The 16,260-nt window shown below is 42.5% G+C and overlaps 1 protein-coding gene across 4 annotated transcripts in view; it reads right to left on the bottom strand.

Annotated features, from left to right (window-relative positions):
• Positions 1-12,879, bottom strand: part of LOC140186150 (gelsolin-like) — a 98,218-nt gene extending 85,339 nt beyond the window's left edge. For 2 of the 4 annotated variants that reach the window (XM_072240068.1, XM_072240069.1), the window contains exon 1: positions 12,755-12,837. The gene's annotated coding sequence lies outside the window, so the exon portion shown is untranslated. Of the gene's footprint in view, positions 1-12,740 lie in introns of all 4 variants that reach the window. The other 2 variants (XM_072240070.1, XM_072240071.1) reach the window with 2 other exon arrangements.
• Positions 12,880-16,260: the final 3,381 nt, after the last annotated feature.

The following is a 16,260-nucleotide window of genomic DNA, read 5'->3' as shown; positions in this document are numbered from 1 at the left end:
CATCACATGAATTAAACTCATGGTATGTGAAGCATTTCCACTCAGCCTATTGTCCAAGGGGATTCCTGGCACAAAAATTGGACTTACAATTAGAACTGACAATTAATCACAGTGTGTATGTATACCAATAACAAAATGCTGAAAACACTCCCACTAGAAAGAGATGAAGGGTTATTTGAAGCATTAAATCTGTTCTTCTCTCTTTCTATAGATGCTGCCTACCCTGCTGAGTATTTCTAGAATCTCCCATTTTGGACTTGGACTTTTGGCAACAGGAGTGATTTTGTGCAGAGGTGTGGATACAAATGCATTTCCACCTGACCACATAACGCGGAGAAATGATGCAGAGCTATCTGGATGGCTTTGTTCCTGCCAGGCTGTGTGCTTCAGTTGTCTTGCCGAGAGATTCAGCTTTGAAATACTGAGAGAATAACCAGTTCCCCATGAAGAGGACAAAGCTGGTGCTTACTCATTGGTTTCAGCACAGCCTGTGACAGCAATTCCAATGCACAGGAACACAACAGGGTGCAGAGAGCAGTGGGCAAAGTCCAGTCTATTCCTCCCCCCACCATCAAAAGCACCTACAGGAGATCCTGCCTCAAGGTTGCATCTACTAGCAGTGATTCCCACCTTCTCTTCTCACTACCGTGAGCCAGGAGATATAGAAACCCAAAGTCCAACACCACATGTCCAGGAATAACTACTTCTCTACAACCATCCTGTTCTTCAACTGACCCGCACAATCCTAACTTCACTTCAGCATGGAACAATAGGGATCACTTCCAGCACTACCACTTTTTTTTTTTTCGGTACAAAATTTCTCCTTCACTGATAACTATCATTTATATTCAGCATTGTCTGAATCTACGTTCCCCTGATGGTGAAAACAAGTCCCCACCCCGCCCATTGTACCTGTACGTCACCGGACTTGTGCACTTAACAATAAACTCCACTGGGACAAGAAGTACATTGACTTGAAAGTTTCAATTTACTGCCAAACTCTGCCACTAAGTTAAAAACCTCGTATCCTCTTAATTGATAAGCCTCCACTTGATCCCATCAACTTGGCACTCAAGTAGATGACTGGCATCAAATTAACCAAGTCCCGGAGGATATTTCATAGAGATGCTTATCTGCTTGCTTCCGATGGCCCTGAACTGATAGCCATTGGTTGTCAACATCATGAACAGTAGGGCTGGACTATGCTGCTCTACGTTCTATGTTAAATGTCACAGGGCATTGCTTCTCCTACAGAATACAGTAGACATGGCATGGGCAAGATATCTGCTATCCTTCTATGATCAAGTGCATCCACTAGACTTCCCCCAACCCCTCTCTACATTGTGGCTTTGGAGAACATTCTTCCTTCTGGTGAACAAAATTTCACCCCCTCCTCCTGTTCCCCACTCTGACCCTTCACTTCTTCTCACCTGCCTATTTCTTCGTCCCAGGTCCCCTTCCTCCTAATGACCACTTTCCTCTCCTATCCAATACTTTCCCCTCCAGCCCTATACCTTTCCCACCCACCTGGCTTCACTCATCCGGCTAGGCTCTTTCCACTCTCCCCACCTTTTAATTCAGCCATCTCCCCCCCGCCACTTCCCTCTCAGTCCTGAAGAAGAGTCTCGGCCCGAAACATCGACTTGTTTCATCTTTTCCATAGATGCTACCTGGCCTGCTGAGTTCTTCCAGCATTTTGTGTGTGTGCTGCTTTGGGGAAAGTTCAGTAGAATGACCCCTCCGATGGGAGACTTCTGTTGTGCAGCTGAGACCAAGACAGGGATTGTTCTCCTTTGTGCAGGTGGTGATCAAGGGGAAGCTCGGAGGTTCAAAACTATTGAGCATGAAGGAGGAACTATTTCCAGTGACAGCAAGATACGATTTACAAGGTATACAGAGAAGGTCCAAGAGTGAGCCATTTCCTCATTGCACGCACCCCCCCCCCCCCCCCCCCACCGCTGCCACCACCTAACTAAGGTCTGTTACTGGGAACAGAAGCAGATTCGATAACAAGAATTGAGGCTGATAAATGTGGGCAAAAAAGTAGGATTCTCTGCAAGCCAGCTCATTCGGGCTCTTCCTGTGCTGTTTCCCACCCGCACCTCTTCCAGTGACAGTCCAGCAGACCAACTCAGAGCCCTCCTAGGCTATTCCACCATTACGATAACGCCTGCTCCAAGTGTAACCTCAGGTACACAAAAAGTCATGCGACAGGTCTTTACCCCAATCCCACTGAACAAAACGTTACTTTCTACACAAGAACTCCTTTAAAAAAAAGATCAGTTGTGATACATGCAAGGAATTGTAATTATTTTTACATAATATTTAAGGTAATAACATTCAACATCTAACTTCTTCATCTTTATGGGCCAGATGTTGTCACTACCAGGCATTAACAATAAAAATCAGCTGAAAATCTGTGCACCACTTAATGTTTGTTTGCATTAAGATTTAGGAGACTCGAGCTGTAACAAGCAAATCATATGTCCTAATCTTGGGCATTAAAATCAAAGTTATTCTAAATCTTCTGACACCACGTCCACCTCCTCATTCCTGAGGAGTCAGCCCAGGACTTTATTGTCTGGTTGAGCTGAGTTTCGCTGGGCCTTGTGGTCATCAGAGAGGAGATACAGAAGCCTGACACACACACAATACACTCGAGGAACAACTTCTTCCCCTCCGCCATCATATTTCTGAATAGACAGTGAACCCATGAATACTACCCCACTATTTCTGTTCTATTTATTTAAATAATTTATAATATGCTCAGTGTCCACTTTATTAGGTACACCTGCCCGTTATTGCAAATATCTCATCAGCCAATCATGTGGCAGCAACTCGATGCATAAAAGCATGCAGACATGGTCTGGAGGGTGCTCAGACCGAGCATCAGAATGGGGAAGAAATGTGATTTCAGTGACTTTGATTGTGGAATGATTGCTGTTGCCAGATGGGGTGGTTTGAGTATCTCAGAAACTGTTGATCGCCTGGGATTTTCAAGTCCAAAAGTCCCTAGAGTTTTGGAGTTCTAGTTAGGCCACATCTGGAGTATTGCATTCAGTTCTGACCACCCTATCAAGGGAAGGATGTCAAAGTTCAAAATAAATTTATTATCAAAGTACCTATATGTCACAATACACAACCCTAAGATCAGATTTCTTGAAGGCATTTACAGGAAAGTAAAGAAATACGATGGAACTTCTGAAAAACTAAAAAGCAACAAAGACTGACAAACAACTAATATGTAAAAGGCATCATGCAAATAGTAATTAAAAATAAATAAATAAATAATACTGCTACAGATTCCATTAAAGTGAGCCTGCCGAGGTTTTGCAGAGGGTGCAGAAGGGGCTTTTGAGGAGGGTGCCTCAATTTGAGAAAATGTGTTAATAACAAGAGGTTGGACAACCAGTGTTGTTTTCTCTGGAGCGGTGAAGACTGACAGGAGTCCTGATCGATTTAAAGTTATGAGAAACATCGGTAGACACCTGGTATCTTCCCCCACCCCCCCCCCATGGGTGAAACGCTCAATACCAAAGGGCAAGCTTTAAGATGAGAGGGGGCACGTTCAAAGGAGATACATCAAAATAAAAAGTTGCCTGCACACAAAGAGATGGGTGCCTGGAATGTGCTGCAAGGCTTGGTGATGGATGCAAACACAACGGAGGAGATCAAGGGGCTTTCAGATAGATACATGAATGTGCAGGAAATGAAAGGGTTAGACATTGGTTCAGGTGGGCACTCAATTACTCCGTTAGTTTGGCACAACATCATGGGAACTGTTCAAGATTCTAACATTGAAGGGGAGAATAAAACCACATTTATGCAAATCCCTGCAGCATCCAGTGACTCTGTGATCTCTGTCTGAGGCTGATGTCAGAACATCTTTCAAGAGGGTGAATCCCCACATGGCATCATGCCCTGATGGTGTACCTGGCAAGGCACTGAAAACCTGTGCCAACCAACTGGCAGGAGTGTTCAAAGACATCTTCAGTCTAATTACAAAGAAGGCATGACACAGCTATATTTCATTAGAAGTTTAAGGAGAATTGGGTATGTCACCAAAGGCACTCACAAATTTCTACAGACGTACTGTGGAGAGCATTCTAACTGGCTGCATCACCATCTGGTAATGGAGGGGCCATTGCACAGGATCAGAAAAAGTTGTAAACTCAACCAGCTCCATCATGGGCGCCAGCCTCCCCAGCATTGAGGGCATCTTCCAAAGGCCATGCCTCAAAGAAATGGCATGCATCGTTAAAGACCATCACCCAAGTCATGCTCTCTTCTCATTACTACCATCAGGGAGGAGGTGCAGGAGGCTGAAGACACACACACAGTGTTTCAGGAACAGTGTCTTCTCTCTGCCATAGATTTCTGAATGGACATTGAACACTTCCTCTGTATTTAAAAACACAAACACAAGGAAATCTGCAGATGCTGGAATTTCAAGCAACAAGCATAAAAGTTGCTGGTGAACGCAGCAGGCCAGGCAGTATCTCTAGGAAGAGGTACAGTCGACGTTTCGGGCCGAGACTCTTCGAAGGTTCTCGGCCCGAAACGTCGACTGTACCTCTTCCTAGAGATGCTGCCTGGCCTGCTGTGTTCACCAGCAACTTTTATGTGTGTTACTTCCTCTGTATTTTCCTTTTGCACTACTTACTGAATTTTTTTGATATACAGTACACTTATGTAATTTATAGTTTTTAATTACTATGCATTGCATTGTACTGTTGCTGCAAAACAAATTTCACGACATTTGCCACATATTAAATCCGATTCTGATCCACTGTACTGTCAGCAAGGCTACAGCTGATGTAAACAGCACCTTACAATTGAGGGTGTGGGGGAGACTCACTTTGGATGGAACATTTCAGTTAAGGGAAGCATCTGAATACATCAAGTTGGTTTAGCTTGGAAAGCGGAGGCCTTGGCGGCCATTGGAGAACCCAGCAGGAGAAGTACAAAATTATAACTAACATGGATCGAGCAGATAGTCGGAACTCCTTCCGCTGTGACCAAGGAGTCTATATCCAGAGGGCAGGAGGATTAAGGATCTCAGAAAGTACTTTCTCTAGAGTGTGGTTTCAGTCTAGAATCCACTGCTGCTGGGAGTGGCAGTCAGAAACTTCCAACATTTTAAGTGTCTAGATGAGCACTTGAATTGTTAAATCATTGAATAATGCGGATCAAGTGCTTGTAAATGGGGTTAGGTCAGGTGAATGCTTGATGGCCAGCATGGGAATACTGGGCTGAAGGGCCATAACTGTACTGTTTCTCCCTTGGGAGTGTTCACCCCGCCCCTTTTAACCACTAAATTCAGAAATTCGCACGAGAAACTTTAACACCAGCATTTGAGAGAGATTTTGGAATTTGTTGGAATTCAGAATGATGCACTTTCTGCCTTTTTTAAAATTTAGATTAGATTAGATTATGAGGACACGCAGTCCTCTTTTATTGTCATATAGTAATGCATGCATTAAGAAATGATACGATGTTCCTCCGATATATCACAGAAACACAAGACAAACCAAGACTAAAAAAACTGACAAAAACCACATAATTATAGCATATAGTTACAACAGTGCAAAGCAATACTGTAACTTGATAAAGAGCAGACCATGGGCATGGTTAAAAAAAAAGTCTCAAGGTCTCTCAAAAGTCCCATCATCTCACGCAGACGGTAGAAGGGAGAAACTCTCCCTGCCATGAGCCTCCAGCGCCACAAACTTGCCGATGCATAGTCATAGTCATAGTCATACTTTATTAATCCCGGGGGAGATTGGTTTTCGTTACAGTTGCTCCATAAATAATAAATAGTAATAGAACCATCAATAGTTAAATAGTAATATGTAAATTATGCTAGTAAATTATGAAATAAGTCCAGGACCAGCCTATTGGCTCAATATGTCTGCCCCTCCAGGGGAGGAGTTGTAAAGTTTGATGGCCACAGGCAGGAATGACTTCCTATGACGCTCAGTGCTGCATCTCAGTGGAATGAGACTCTGGCTGAATGTACTCCTGTGCCCATCTAGTACATTATGTAGTGGATGGGAGACATTGACCAAGAGGGCATGCAACTTAGACAGCATCCTCTTTTCAGACACCACCGTGAGAGCACCATTGGAAGCACCCGACCACAGCTGACTCTTGAGTCCGTCCGAAAACTTTGAGCCTCTGACACAGAGCACTATCCCTGCCTGGCACTTCAACCCCGGCCCCGGCAACAGGCAATAGGCAAAGCCGAGGATTTGGGGCCTTCCCCTCCGGAGATTCTCCATCACACAGTAGCAACGGCAGCAAAGCGGTCATTTCAGAAATTTCTCCAGATGTTCCTCCATGCTTCTCACGTCTGTCTCAATCAAATCAGGATTGTGCACGGTACCTACTTAACAAATACCGATTTAATTTCGGAGCGGCTGCGCGTGCTGCATCGTGCCACCATCTTCTCCTCCCCTTTTCTGAGGGCACCACGGTGGCGCAGTGATTAGCACGACACTATTACAGCTTGGGGCTGTCCCGCGTTTGGAGTTCAATCCTGGCACCATCTCTGCAAGGAGTCTCTGTACGTCCTCCCTGTGGAATGCGTGGGTTTTCCCCGGGTGTTCACTTCAAAGGCATACCGCCTAGGTTAACTGGTCATTATAAATTATCCCGTCATGAGGTTAGGGTTAACCGGGGTTGTTGGGGCAGCCTGGCTTGAAGGGACAGAAGGGCCTACTCTGTGCTCTATCACCAAGTAGATCAAAGCAACAGAACCCGATTTGGGCACCAGGCCAGATTGCAAAGGTCAGGGTGTCAGGACTGGAGACCAGGGATGGACCGGTTCTGCTCACTGTTCCACTCTGCGCCGAACTCAGGGTCTGTGGACAGGACCGTCTTTGTGGACTTCGGTTCAGAACACTATTTGCTTGTGCTCATTGTTTGCATGATTTTTTTAAAAATCTGTGCACATTGGGTGTTTGATGGTCTTTTTTTTAAAAAGAAGGGTTCTTCTGTGTTTTTTTTTGTCTCGTGCTTGCCTGTTAGGAGACAAATCTCAAGGTTGTATAATGTGTACATTGTTGTTGTGTTGTTCCTTTCCGCACCTTGTGGTGCATCGGGCAGCAACCTTGTCATTTTATCAGCATTTGTCTTTTTTTTAAACAAGGCCAAGAAGCTCGACACTCAATCCAGCAGGGTCAGGAAACGTGCAAGGAGCTGGCCGAATTTGAACCTGACATCGTTTGCCTCAAAGTCTGGTGCAGATGCCTCTACACCACCAGCCAGCTAAGGCATACATACTTTGATAATAAAAGTACTTTGAACTTAAAATAAAAATAAAGCCAAATTCCTACGGAATCAGTCATTCCTTTGCCTGATTGTTCAATTAACTTTCAAATAATGGGCAAATATATTTTCTGGCAAAGTAACACAGATGGTGCTACTGTATTTAAACGTCAACAGTTAACACCATTTGGTACAGCTAAATGTTGCAACGCGAAAAAAATCGGTCATAAAGCAGAGAAATAGACTCTTGCACTGAATGAGTCCCTGCTGACCATCAAGCCCGTTTTCACTAATCCCACAGAACCCAGAGGAAAGCCATGCAGATTTTTCCCGAGATGACAATCTCCAGACAGACAGCACCCAAGATCAGGACTGAACCCAAGTTACTGGAGCTGCGATGCAGAGGCTCTCCTGCGTGATTCCACCCATTCATAGAGAGTCACTGAAGTTTGGAATAATGAACAGCTGGAAATGGGAATAGAGCTTTCTAATCCAGTACCTGAAATCTGCTGCCATACATGGTCATTTTCCATTCAACGTCCTGGCACAAATATACAGAACGGTTAAAAAAAATGCAAAAGGATTTAACTGGCCAAGAAACCAAGTTCAAAATTACTCTGTGGGTTATGTTATATTTTCCACAGGACCGCATTGTTTCTGTCAATCTAACCACACTGTACACTTCCCCCAGTTTAGAACAGATGTCAAGAGTCAATTCATGAAGTAACAGTTTTGCTTCCTCACCATCCAAGCCTAACTTCCCACAACTTCCCCTAACTTCCCACAACTTCCCCTAACTTCCCACAACTTCCCCGCCCCATTTGTATTATACTCCTTACCTAGAATACCACCCAACCAAAACTCAACCCAGGACGCCAGCAGACAGAACATTCTGCATGTTACATCGATGTCAGCCAACATACTTTATCTTAGATAAATAGTTTAGAAGAAATGATTTATAAGTGCCCTACAGTGATAGCCCAATCACTTCCCAAAGCTTACCACAATATTTTAAGAGTGAGTGTGCAGTGTGACTCATAATCTATTCCATCACTATTACTTCACGCCAAGACATAGGAGCAGAATTAAGCCTTTTGGCCCATTGAGTCTGCACCATCATTCCATCATGACTGATTTATTTTCTCTCTCAACGCCCCCATTTTCCTGCCTTCTCCCCAAAACCCTTGATGCCCTGATCAATCAAGAACCGATCTACCGTCACTTTAAATATACCCAATGACATGGCCTGCACAGCTGTCCGTGGCAAAGAATTCAATTTCTCATGGTCCTTTCTTCCCCAGATTGGCTTTGAAAGGTAATTTTCCAGCGAGGGCTTTAGCAACTGCAGTTAAAAATCTGAGCATTAGAAACAATTGTGCAATTGCTCAAAAAAAGTGCTCTAACTGAATTCGAAACACAAGAGATTCTGCAGATGCTGGAAATCCAGTGCAACACACACAAAATGCTGGAAGAACTCAGCAGGTCAGACAGCATCTATGGAATCTCTTCCCTGTTGCATCACTAAGATAGTTAGAGACTTGTAAATCGATGAATACCCCACGATAACAACTTCTATGTAAAATGTTAAGAGTTTTCCCTTTTTTTGAGAAGGAACTGAAATTAAGGAACAGATATTGAACCTGAGCGAATAACTCCCAGTAAAATCAAGCTGTTCAGGTGAAGCGGTTAAGCAGTGTATGACAAGATAACAAGGTAACAGAATGGGCTGGGAAAAAATGAGGGGACGAAGGTGTGTGGCAATATCACAGATTGGCTATCAAAGAAAATTCTGTTAGTGAGTGAAGTTTATAGTTATAATTTACTCCATTTTGTTTTCTATTTACAAAACAGATTCTCCTGGTTTGAGAGATTCAATGTGCAATACCTGCCCTGAGCAAGTAAAAATGAGCCACTTCTTCATGCTAATGGAATGGTGGGGCTACGGCACAGGATCAAAGTAAGCTGCATAAATTTGTAGACTTCGTCAGCTCCATCATGGACACTAGCCTCAGTAGGAACCAAGGCGTCATCAAGGAGCGATGCTTCAAAAAGGTGGCATCCATCATTAAGGACCCTCGTCACTCAGGACATGCTCCCTTCTCATTGCTACCATCAGGGAGACACAGTGATATTAAACCTGATTCTAATGGGATGCTTTAAGCACAGTACAGCCTATCTCAGTACACTGGGTGCAGCAGAAATAAACTACTCAGACATAGAAAGGTGGAAATTTGTGTTGAAAATTCCAAGATCTGGCTGGGATCATCTTTCGCACTTACTCTGTAGCCAAGTGCTTGACAGGACCCAAACTAAATCATACCCAGGCAGAATAACTTTGTTTTCCCACTGAGCTTATCCAGTTTTACAACATCTTGGAGTTGTCAGCACTTATCACAAAATGAAAGTTTTGTCCTTGGAAAAAAAATGTAAATAATCATTAATAGAGTACACACACGTCACCATGTACAACCCTGAGATTCTTTTTCCTGCAGGAATACTCAACAAATCTATGGAATAGTGACTGTAAACAGGATCCATGAAAGAGCAAGAGCACAGAAGACAACAAACTGTGCAAATGCAAATATAAATAAATAACAAGAGCATGAAATAAGAAGTATAATAGTCTCTTAAAGCCAGTTCATTGGTTGTGGGAACATCTCAATAGATGGAATGTAGTTATCCTTTTTTGTTCAAGGGCCTGATGGTTGGGGGGGGGGGGGGGTGCGTAGTAACTGTTCTTGAACCTGCTGGTGCAAGTTCCAAATCAGAATCAGGTTTACTATCACTGGCATATGTGATGAAATTTGTTGTTGTTATATGGCAGTACAATGCGATACATAAACCGCCTATAAATTACAATATGAAGTAGAAATTTTGTATACAGTATATAAACATATAAATTAGTGCAAAAAAAGAGCAAAAAGTGAAGTATTCACATCAGTGTGGTCTGGAATCTGGACTAAATTGGCAGATTTTCTCTCATCAAGGGAATTAAAGATTTTTTTAAAAATGATAATCAGTAGTTTGGTTTTATCATTACTAAATTACAATCAGAACTTTTATTAAATTACAGAATTCATTTCAGACCTGCCATTGTTAAACTTGAGCACGAAGCTCTGGATTAGTTACCGATTACTAACTCAGCAGTTTGACCACACCCATACACCGCTTTCAGCAATGAGATGACAGAGTCACAATGCAAAGATACTCTGCAGATGCAGATGCAGATGCTGGGGTCAAAGCAACACTCACAACACGCTGGAGGAACTCAGCGGGTCGGGCAGCATCCGTGGAAACAATGAGTCGACTCATCATTCCCACGGATGCTGCCCAACCTGCTGAGTTCCTCCAGCGTGTTGTGAGTGTCACAATGCAATGAAGACTGACACCAATCCTTAGGTCAATTGAGCTATATTTATTCAAACAACTTTTACTGAGATTCAGTTTTTGAAACAGAAATGTTAAGGAAAAATAAAGGTATGACTATCCAGCATCTTTAAAAAAAATAACAATCAGACATCACACACAAAATGCTGGAGAAACTCAGCAGGCCTGGCAGCATCTATGGAAAAGAATAAACAGTGGGTGTTTCAGGCCAAGACCCTTCATCAAGACTGGAAAAAAAAGATGAGAAGTCAGAGTAAAAAGGTGGAGGGAGGGGAGGAAGAAGTACAAGGTGGCAGGTGATAGGCGGAGCCGGGAGAGGGGGTTTGGTGAAGTAAAGAGCTGGAAAGTTGGTTGGTGAAAGAGACAATGAGCTGGACAAGGAGGAATCTGATAGGAGAGGGTGGAAGACCATGGAAGAAAGGGAAGGAGGAGCACCAGAGGGAGGTGATAGGCAGGCAAGGAAATGAGGTGAAAGACAGAAACAGGAATGGGGAATAGTGAGGAGGGGCAATTACCAGAAGTTTGAGAAATTGATGTTCATGCAATTAGGTTGGAAGCTACAGTCAGATATATTGGGGAAAAGATGAGCCACTGTTTGTTTGCAGGTTGAAACCTCCACAGCAGAGTTTCCCATTGAAACATGAAGACCAACTGGCAAGGTATAGTTAGGAAGGCAGACCAAGCATAGGCATACCCTGACATTCAAGGGATGGCAAAAGTTTTGTAGGGAAGGCAGGGATCAAAAATAACTCATTTGCAACACACAGAATTTACACTGATATGAGAAAGTTCCTTGATTCCATCCATCAAAGGTAGTACATGTATACCCTTTTACAATGCCGTCTCAATGGAGCTTCCACATCTGCTCAATGTCAGGTACAGCACCAGTACTTACTTCAACGAGTTTCTTCTTACTCTAGATTCAATGTTTATACATTCTACCGTTTCTCAAAATTAACCCTTTAGAGCATGGACCAGTACAGGAACAGGCCCTTCAGACCAGTGTTGTGCCGAACCAATTAACCAAATTGCCGACTAAACTAATCCCCTCTGCCTACACAATGCCTATTATCATTCCATTTTCCTCATATTCATGTGCCCAATTTAAATGTCTCTTAAAAATCCCCCTCTACCACCATCCCAGGCCTTGTCTAGGCACCCGAACTGTGTACTGTAAAGGAAACTTGCCCCTCACATCTCTTTTGAATTTACCCCTTCACACCTTAAATGCATTCCCTCTGGTAATTAGACTTTCCGTCCTTGCAAAAGCCTCTAACGCTACACAAACTAAACCGCAGTCTTATCTCTCTGAGGGAGATGTGCCAAGCTGATTTTGCCACAGCCGGACACACCCAAATCATTTCTGTCACATAATGAAAACTAGAATTTGGGGGGGGGGGGGGGGAGGTGGTTTAAAGGAACTCGGGAAATTGTACATGCATCGGCTGCAAATTAGTCATCAACAATTCTTTCGGATGACTCACAATCCGCAAACGCCCTACAGCAATCAATACTTTTTGTTTAAAAAGGGTTTCTGCAAAAGCCTTAGGATACGTTAAATGTGATGTTTAAGTGCCTTTTGTTAATAATGGATTCAGGAATACTGGAAGGAAATATGTGTATTCTCGTCGTGATAGATGGGAGTCAAGGCTAACGCCCATCTAAAAAACAGACACTAAACTAAAAGTTACAAAATTCACTGAAATACACTTTGAAGCAGTTTTAAAACTAATTGCATTTCGGAGTAAAAAATACGTTTTTTGTTTACGAGAAGTTTACAAAAGTATCTGTAAACAAAACTAAAATAAATCGCTATTGACAGATACTGGTTACTATAAGTATGTCAAATACAGCAATCAGTAGCTAACGGGTAGATACATTCCCATCTCACTGTGATCTATATGCCAAACTGGAGAAAAAGTAAAACGTCTACACATAGAGATCTCGCTTTCTGTTGCCAGATTCCGTCATGGCCAGATCAAAGAGCGTCTTTCATTCCAAGTAACTCCCGGCTCGAAAACGCACACTGAAAAGCAAGTCTAGGGTTGAGCACAAATACAATAATTTAAAAAAAAGATACGCACGCAGCAATTCTTACCCAAGAGCTACAGTCAATGCAAAGAAGCAATTGGCACAGGGATAACACGCGCAGATCAAACGAAGTCTGAGACTCGCTTGTCTCGACTAGTGGGATGTGCCTATGGAACTGCGCCTTGTCCTTCAGCTCGATTCCTGCAAAAGCCCGGCAGCCAATCAGCAGACAACGCCTAGGGGGCAGTGCGGAGCGATCTGTTACTTGTACAGTACTCAGATTACAGGCAAAACCTTCTCAGCCTCCTAAACTACATTTTTTTCTCTAATTAAAAACCTAATTTATGCTTCAGATTGACTTTATTGAAATGTTTCAACGTTTCCTGAAATACAGTTTAATGGAGAAAAATAAAAGAATCAGCACAGGAAGTTAACAGGGTTTTAACGCAAATACTTGAAGATGTTTAAAATATTGCGTTTTTCATATCCGTTCCCATTTAGGAAGTCTGCAATGGCTACTTTCATGTAAAACAACTTGTGCAAGTTGTGCTATATTGTGCAAGTCAGATTGTTGAAGATATTGGAAACAAATATTTCTTAAACACCCCTATTCTATGTGCAAGTTAGTATAGTCCCTCGCTGAAGTTATCCATGGAATATATTTAAATTACGAGGATTTGGGGGATTAAAATAACAACTGGATGGGATTCCACACTGAATAGTTGACCTCCAAAGCAAAGTTAATTTCCAAGACTGATTCACGAAAAATAGATATAGGAATAACAGACTGACAGTAGTATTAGTACAGTAGTCGTATACGGAAGAACATAGCAATTTGCATTACCCACCTAACCGCCCGCCTAAAATAGTTGACAACTAAACTTTCCAAGTTGCTAATTAATGGAAAATGGGTTAAGAAAAATTCTCAGCCCATAGACCCTAGGTGAGGATAGCATTAATCATTGTAACAACTCACACAAAATGCTGGAGGAACTCAGCAGGCCAGGCAGCTATGGAATAAAGTACTGTCGGCTTTTCGGGCGGAGACACTTTGGCGGAACTGATAATAATAGTCATACTTTATTGATCCCGGGAGAAATTGGTTTTCGTTACAGTTGCACCATAAATAATAAATAGTAATAGAAATAGTAATAGTAATACTACTATTAGTAATTAGTAAATAGTAATAGTCATGGAAATCTGTGTACATACATCTACTGATGCTTCTGGACACATCTTCAGTGATGTTCCTGGAATCATCGGGTGTTTCGGGTCTTTCAACATCATACAACCTCCTCCAGGTGACCCAGCCGGGGCTGATCAGACCCCAGCTTGAGTCCAGATGGCTAGCTACTTATTGACTCCATGGCTCCCCTCTTTAGAGCCACAGCCATCTTGAGGCCCTCTCTGCCGCATCGGTGGTACTGTGGATGGCTCTCCTCTTCCTCTCTCCCTCGATGTCCAAAATGCTGAAGGCTCTAACTAAAGAATGGGCTACGAATCCCCTACAACCAACCTCCACTGGGAGACACCTCGCTCTCCATCCAGCCTGCTGACAGTTGCTGACCAGACCTGAGTACTTGGAGAGCTTCCTTTCAAAGGCCTCTTCTAAGCTATCTTCCCATGGGACTGTCAGCTCCAGCAGCAAAATAAATAGTAATAGAATAGTAATAGAAAAATAGTAATAAATAGTTAAATAATAATATGTAACTTATGCCAGTAAATTATGAAATAAATCCAGGACCAGCCTATCGGCTCAGTATGTCTGCCCCTCCAAGGGAGGAGTTGTAAAGTTTGATGGCCACAGGCAGGAATGACTTCCTACAACGCTCTGTGTTGCATCTCAGTGGAATGAGTCTCTGGCTGAATGTACTCCTGTGCCCACCCAGTACATTATGTAGTGGATGGGAGACATTGTCCAAGATGGCATCCAACTTGGACAGCATCCTCTTTTCAGACACCACCGTGAGAGAGTCCAGATCCATCCCCACAACATCACTGGCCTTATGAATGAGTTTGTTGATTCTGTTGGTGTCTGCTACCCTCAGCCTGCTGCCCCAGCACACAACAGCAAACATGAAAGCACTGGCCACAATTATGTTTGTTTTCTGCTTGCTTCTTAATTGTTAATTTAAAATGCTGACAATATACCCCACTATTAAAAGTATGTATCAATTTCTTGTGCAATAATTTATAATTTTATTTTATAAAATAGCAAATGAACATCTACTTCAAGCAATGATTCATTTTTAAAAAATGCCACCTAAAAGGGTTATTAAACAAAAAGATTCTCATCAAATCTCGTAGGAGATATTAGGGCAGATGACTAAATCGTTGGTCAAAGTAGTAGACTTTCTTCAAGAACTTTAGTGATGTTCTGTCCCTGCTCTGTTGAGCACAATGCAGGACAAACATAATAATATGGAAATAGTTAAGGTCTGCGATGCATTGACAAGGTTCATCGTGACGGTAGATTCAATTATAATGTTCATACACAAGTACATATTTAAAGAAAAAGAATTTTCAGGGATCTGGAAAGAGGACCAAGAAGTGGATTAATTACATTGCTCTTACATTGGCTCAATTCTTTCATTTCAGGCTATTATTCCATTCATTAGGAAATATTTTCTTGATATCTCCTGTAATTACTTGAGTTATCTCATTATCACACCATTTAATCAAATCACGAACACAAGAAAATCTGCAGATGCTGGAAATCCAAGCAATACACACAAAATGCTGGAGGAACTCAACAGGCCAGGCAGCATCTGTGGAAAAAAGTATTTCAGTGTTTCAGGCTGAGACCCTTCAGCAGTACTGTAATAATATGTTTGTTTTCTGCTTCCTCCTTAATTGTCAATTGAAAGTGCTGACAATATACTATTAAAGAAGCATATAAATTTAAGATATTGTGCAATAATTTGTCATTTTATTTTACATAATAGCAAATGAACAACTTCAAGCGACAATTCATTTAAAAACTGCCACCTAAAAGGTTATTATCAGTCCTGCCGAAGGGTCCTGGCCTGAGACGTCGACTGTATGTACTTTTTTCCATAGATGCTGCCTGGGATGCTGAGTTCCTCCAGCATTTTGTGTGTGTTAAATAAAGGTAATTACTCATAAGGTACACTTTTAAAGGAAACTCTGCTAAGCAAGAATTGCATTTATGTAAGACCATAAGACATAGAAGCTCAATTAAGCTTTTTAGCCCATCAAGTTTGCTCCACCATTCCATCATGGCTGATTTATTATCCCCCTCAACCCCATTCTCCTGCCTTCTCTCTGTAACCTTTGACATCCTTATTAAGGCTGATTGATTTATACTTGTGCATCAAATGTACGCCATAGGTGCTATCAGTGCTATCATATTTGCTGTTGTGTGCTGGGGCAGCAGGCTGAGGGTAGCAGACACCAACAGAATCAACAAACTCATTCGTAAGGCCAGTGATGTTGTGGGGATGGAACTGGACTCTCTGATGGTGGTGTCTGAAAAGAGGATGCTGTCCAAGTTGCATGCCATCTTGGTCAATGTCTCCCATCCACTACATAATGGACTGGTTCGGCACAGGA

Source organism: Mobula birostris, chromosome 22, assembly GCF_030028105.1.
Source record: "Mobula birostris isolate sMobBir1 chromosome 22, sMobBir1.hap1, whole genome shotgun sequence".
Lineage (NCBI taxonomy): Eukaryota > Metazoa > Chordata > Chondrichthyes > Myliobatiformes > Myliobatidae > Mobula > Mobula birostris.
This window is presented reverse-complemented; position numbering and strand designations above follow the sequence as displayed.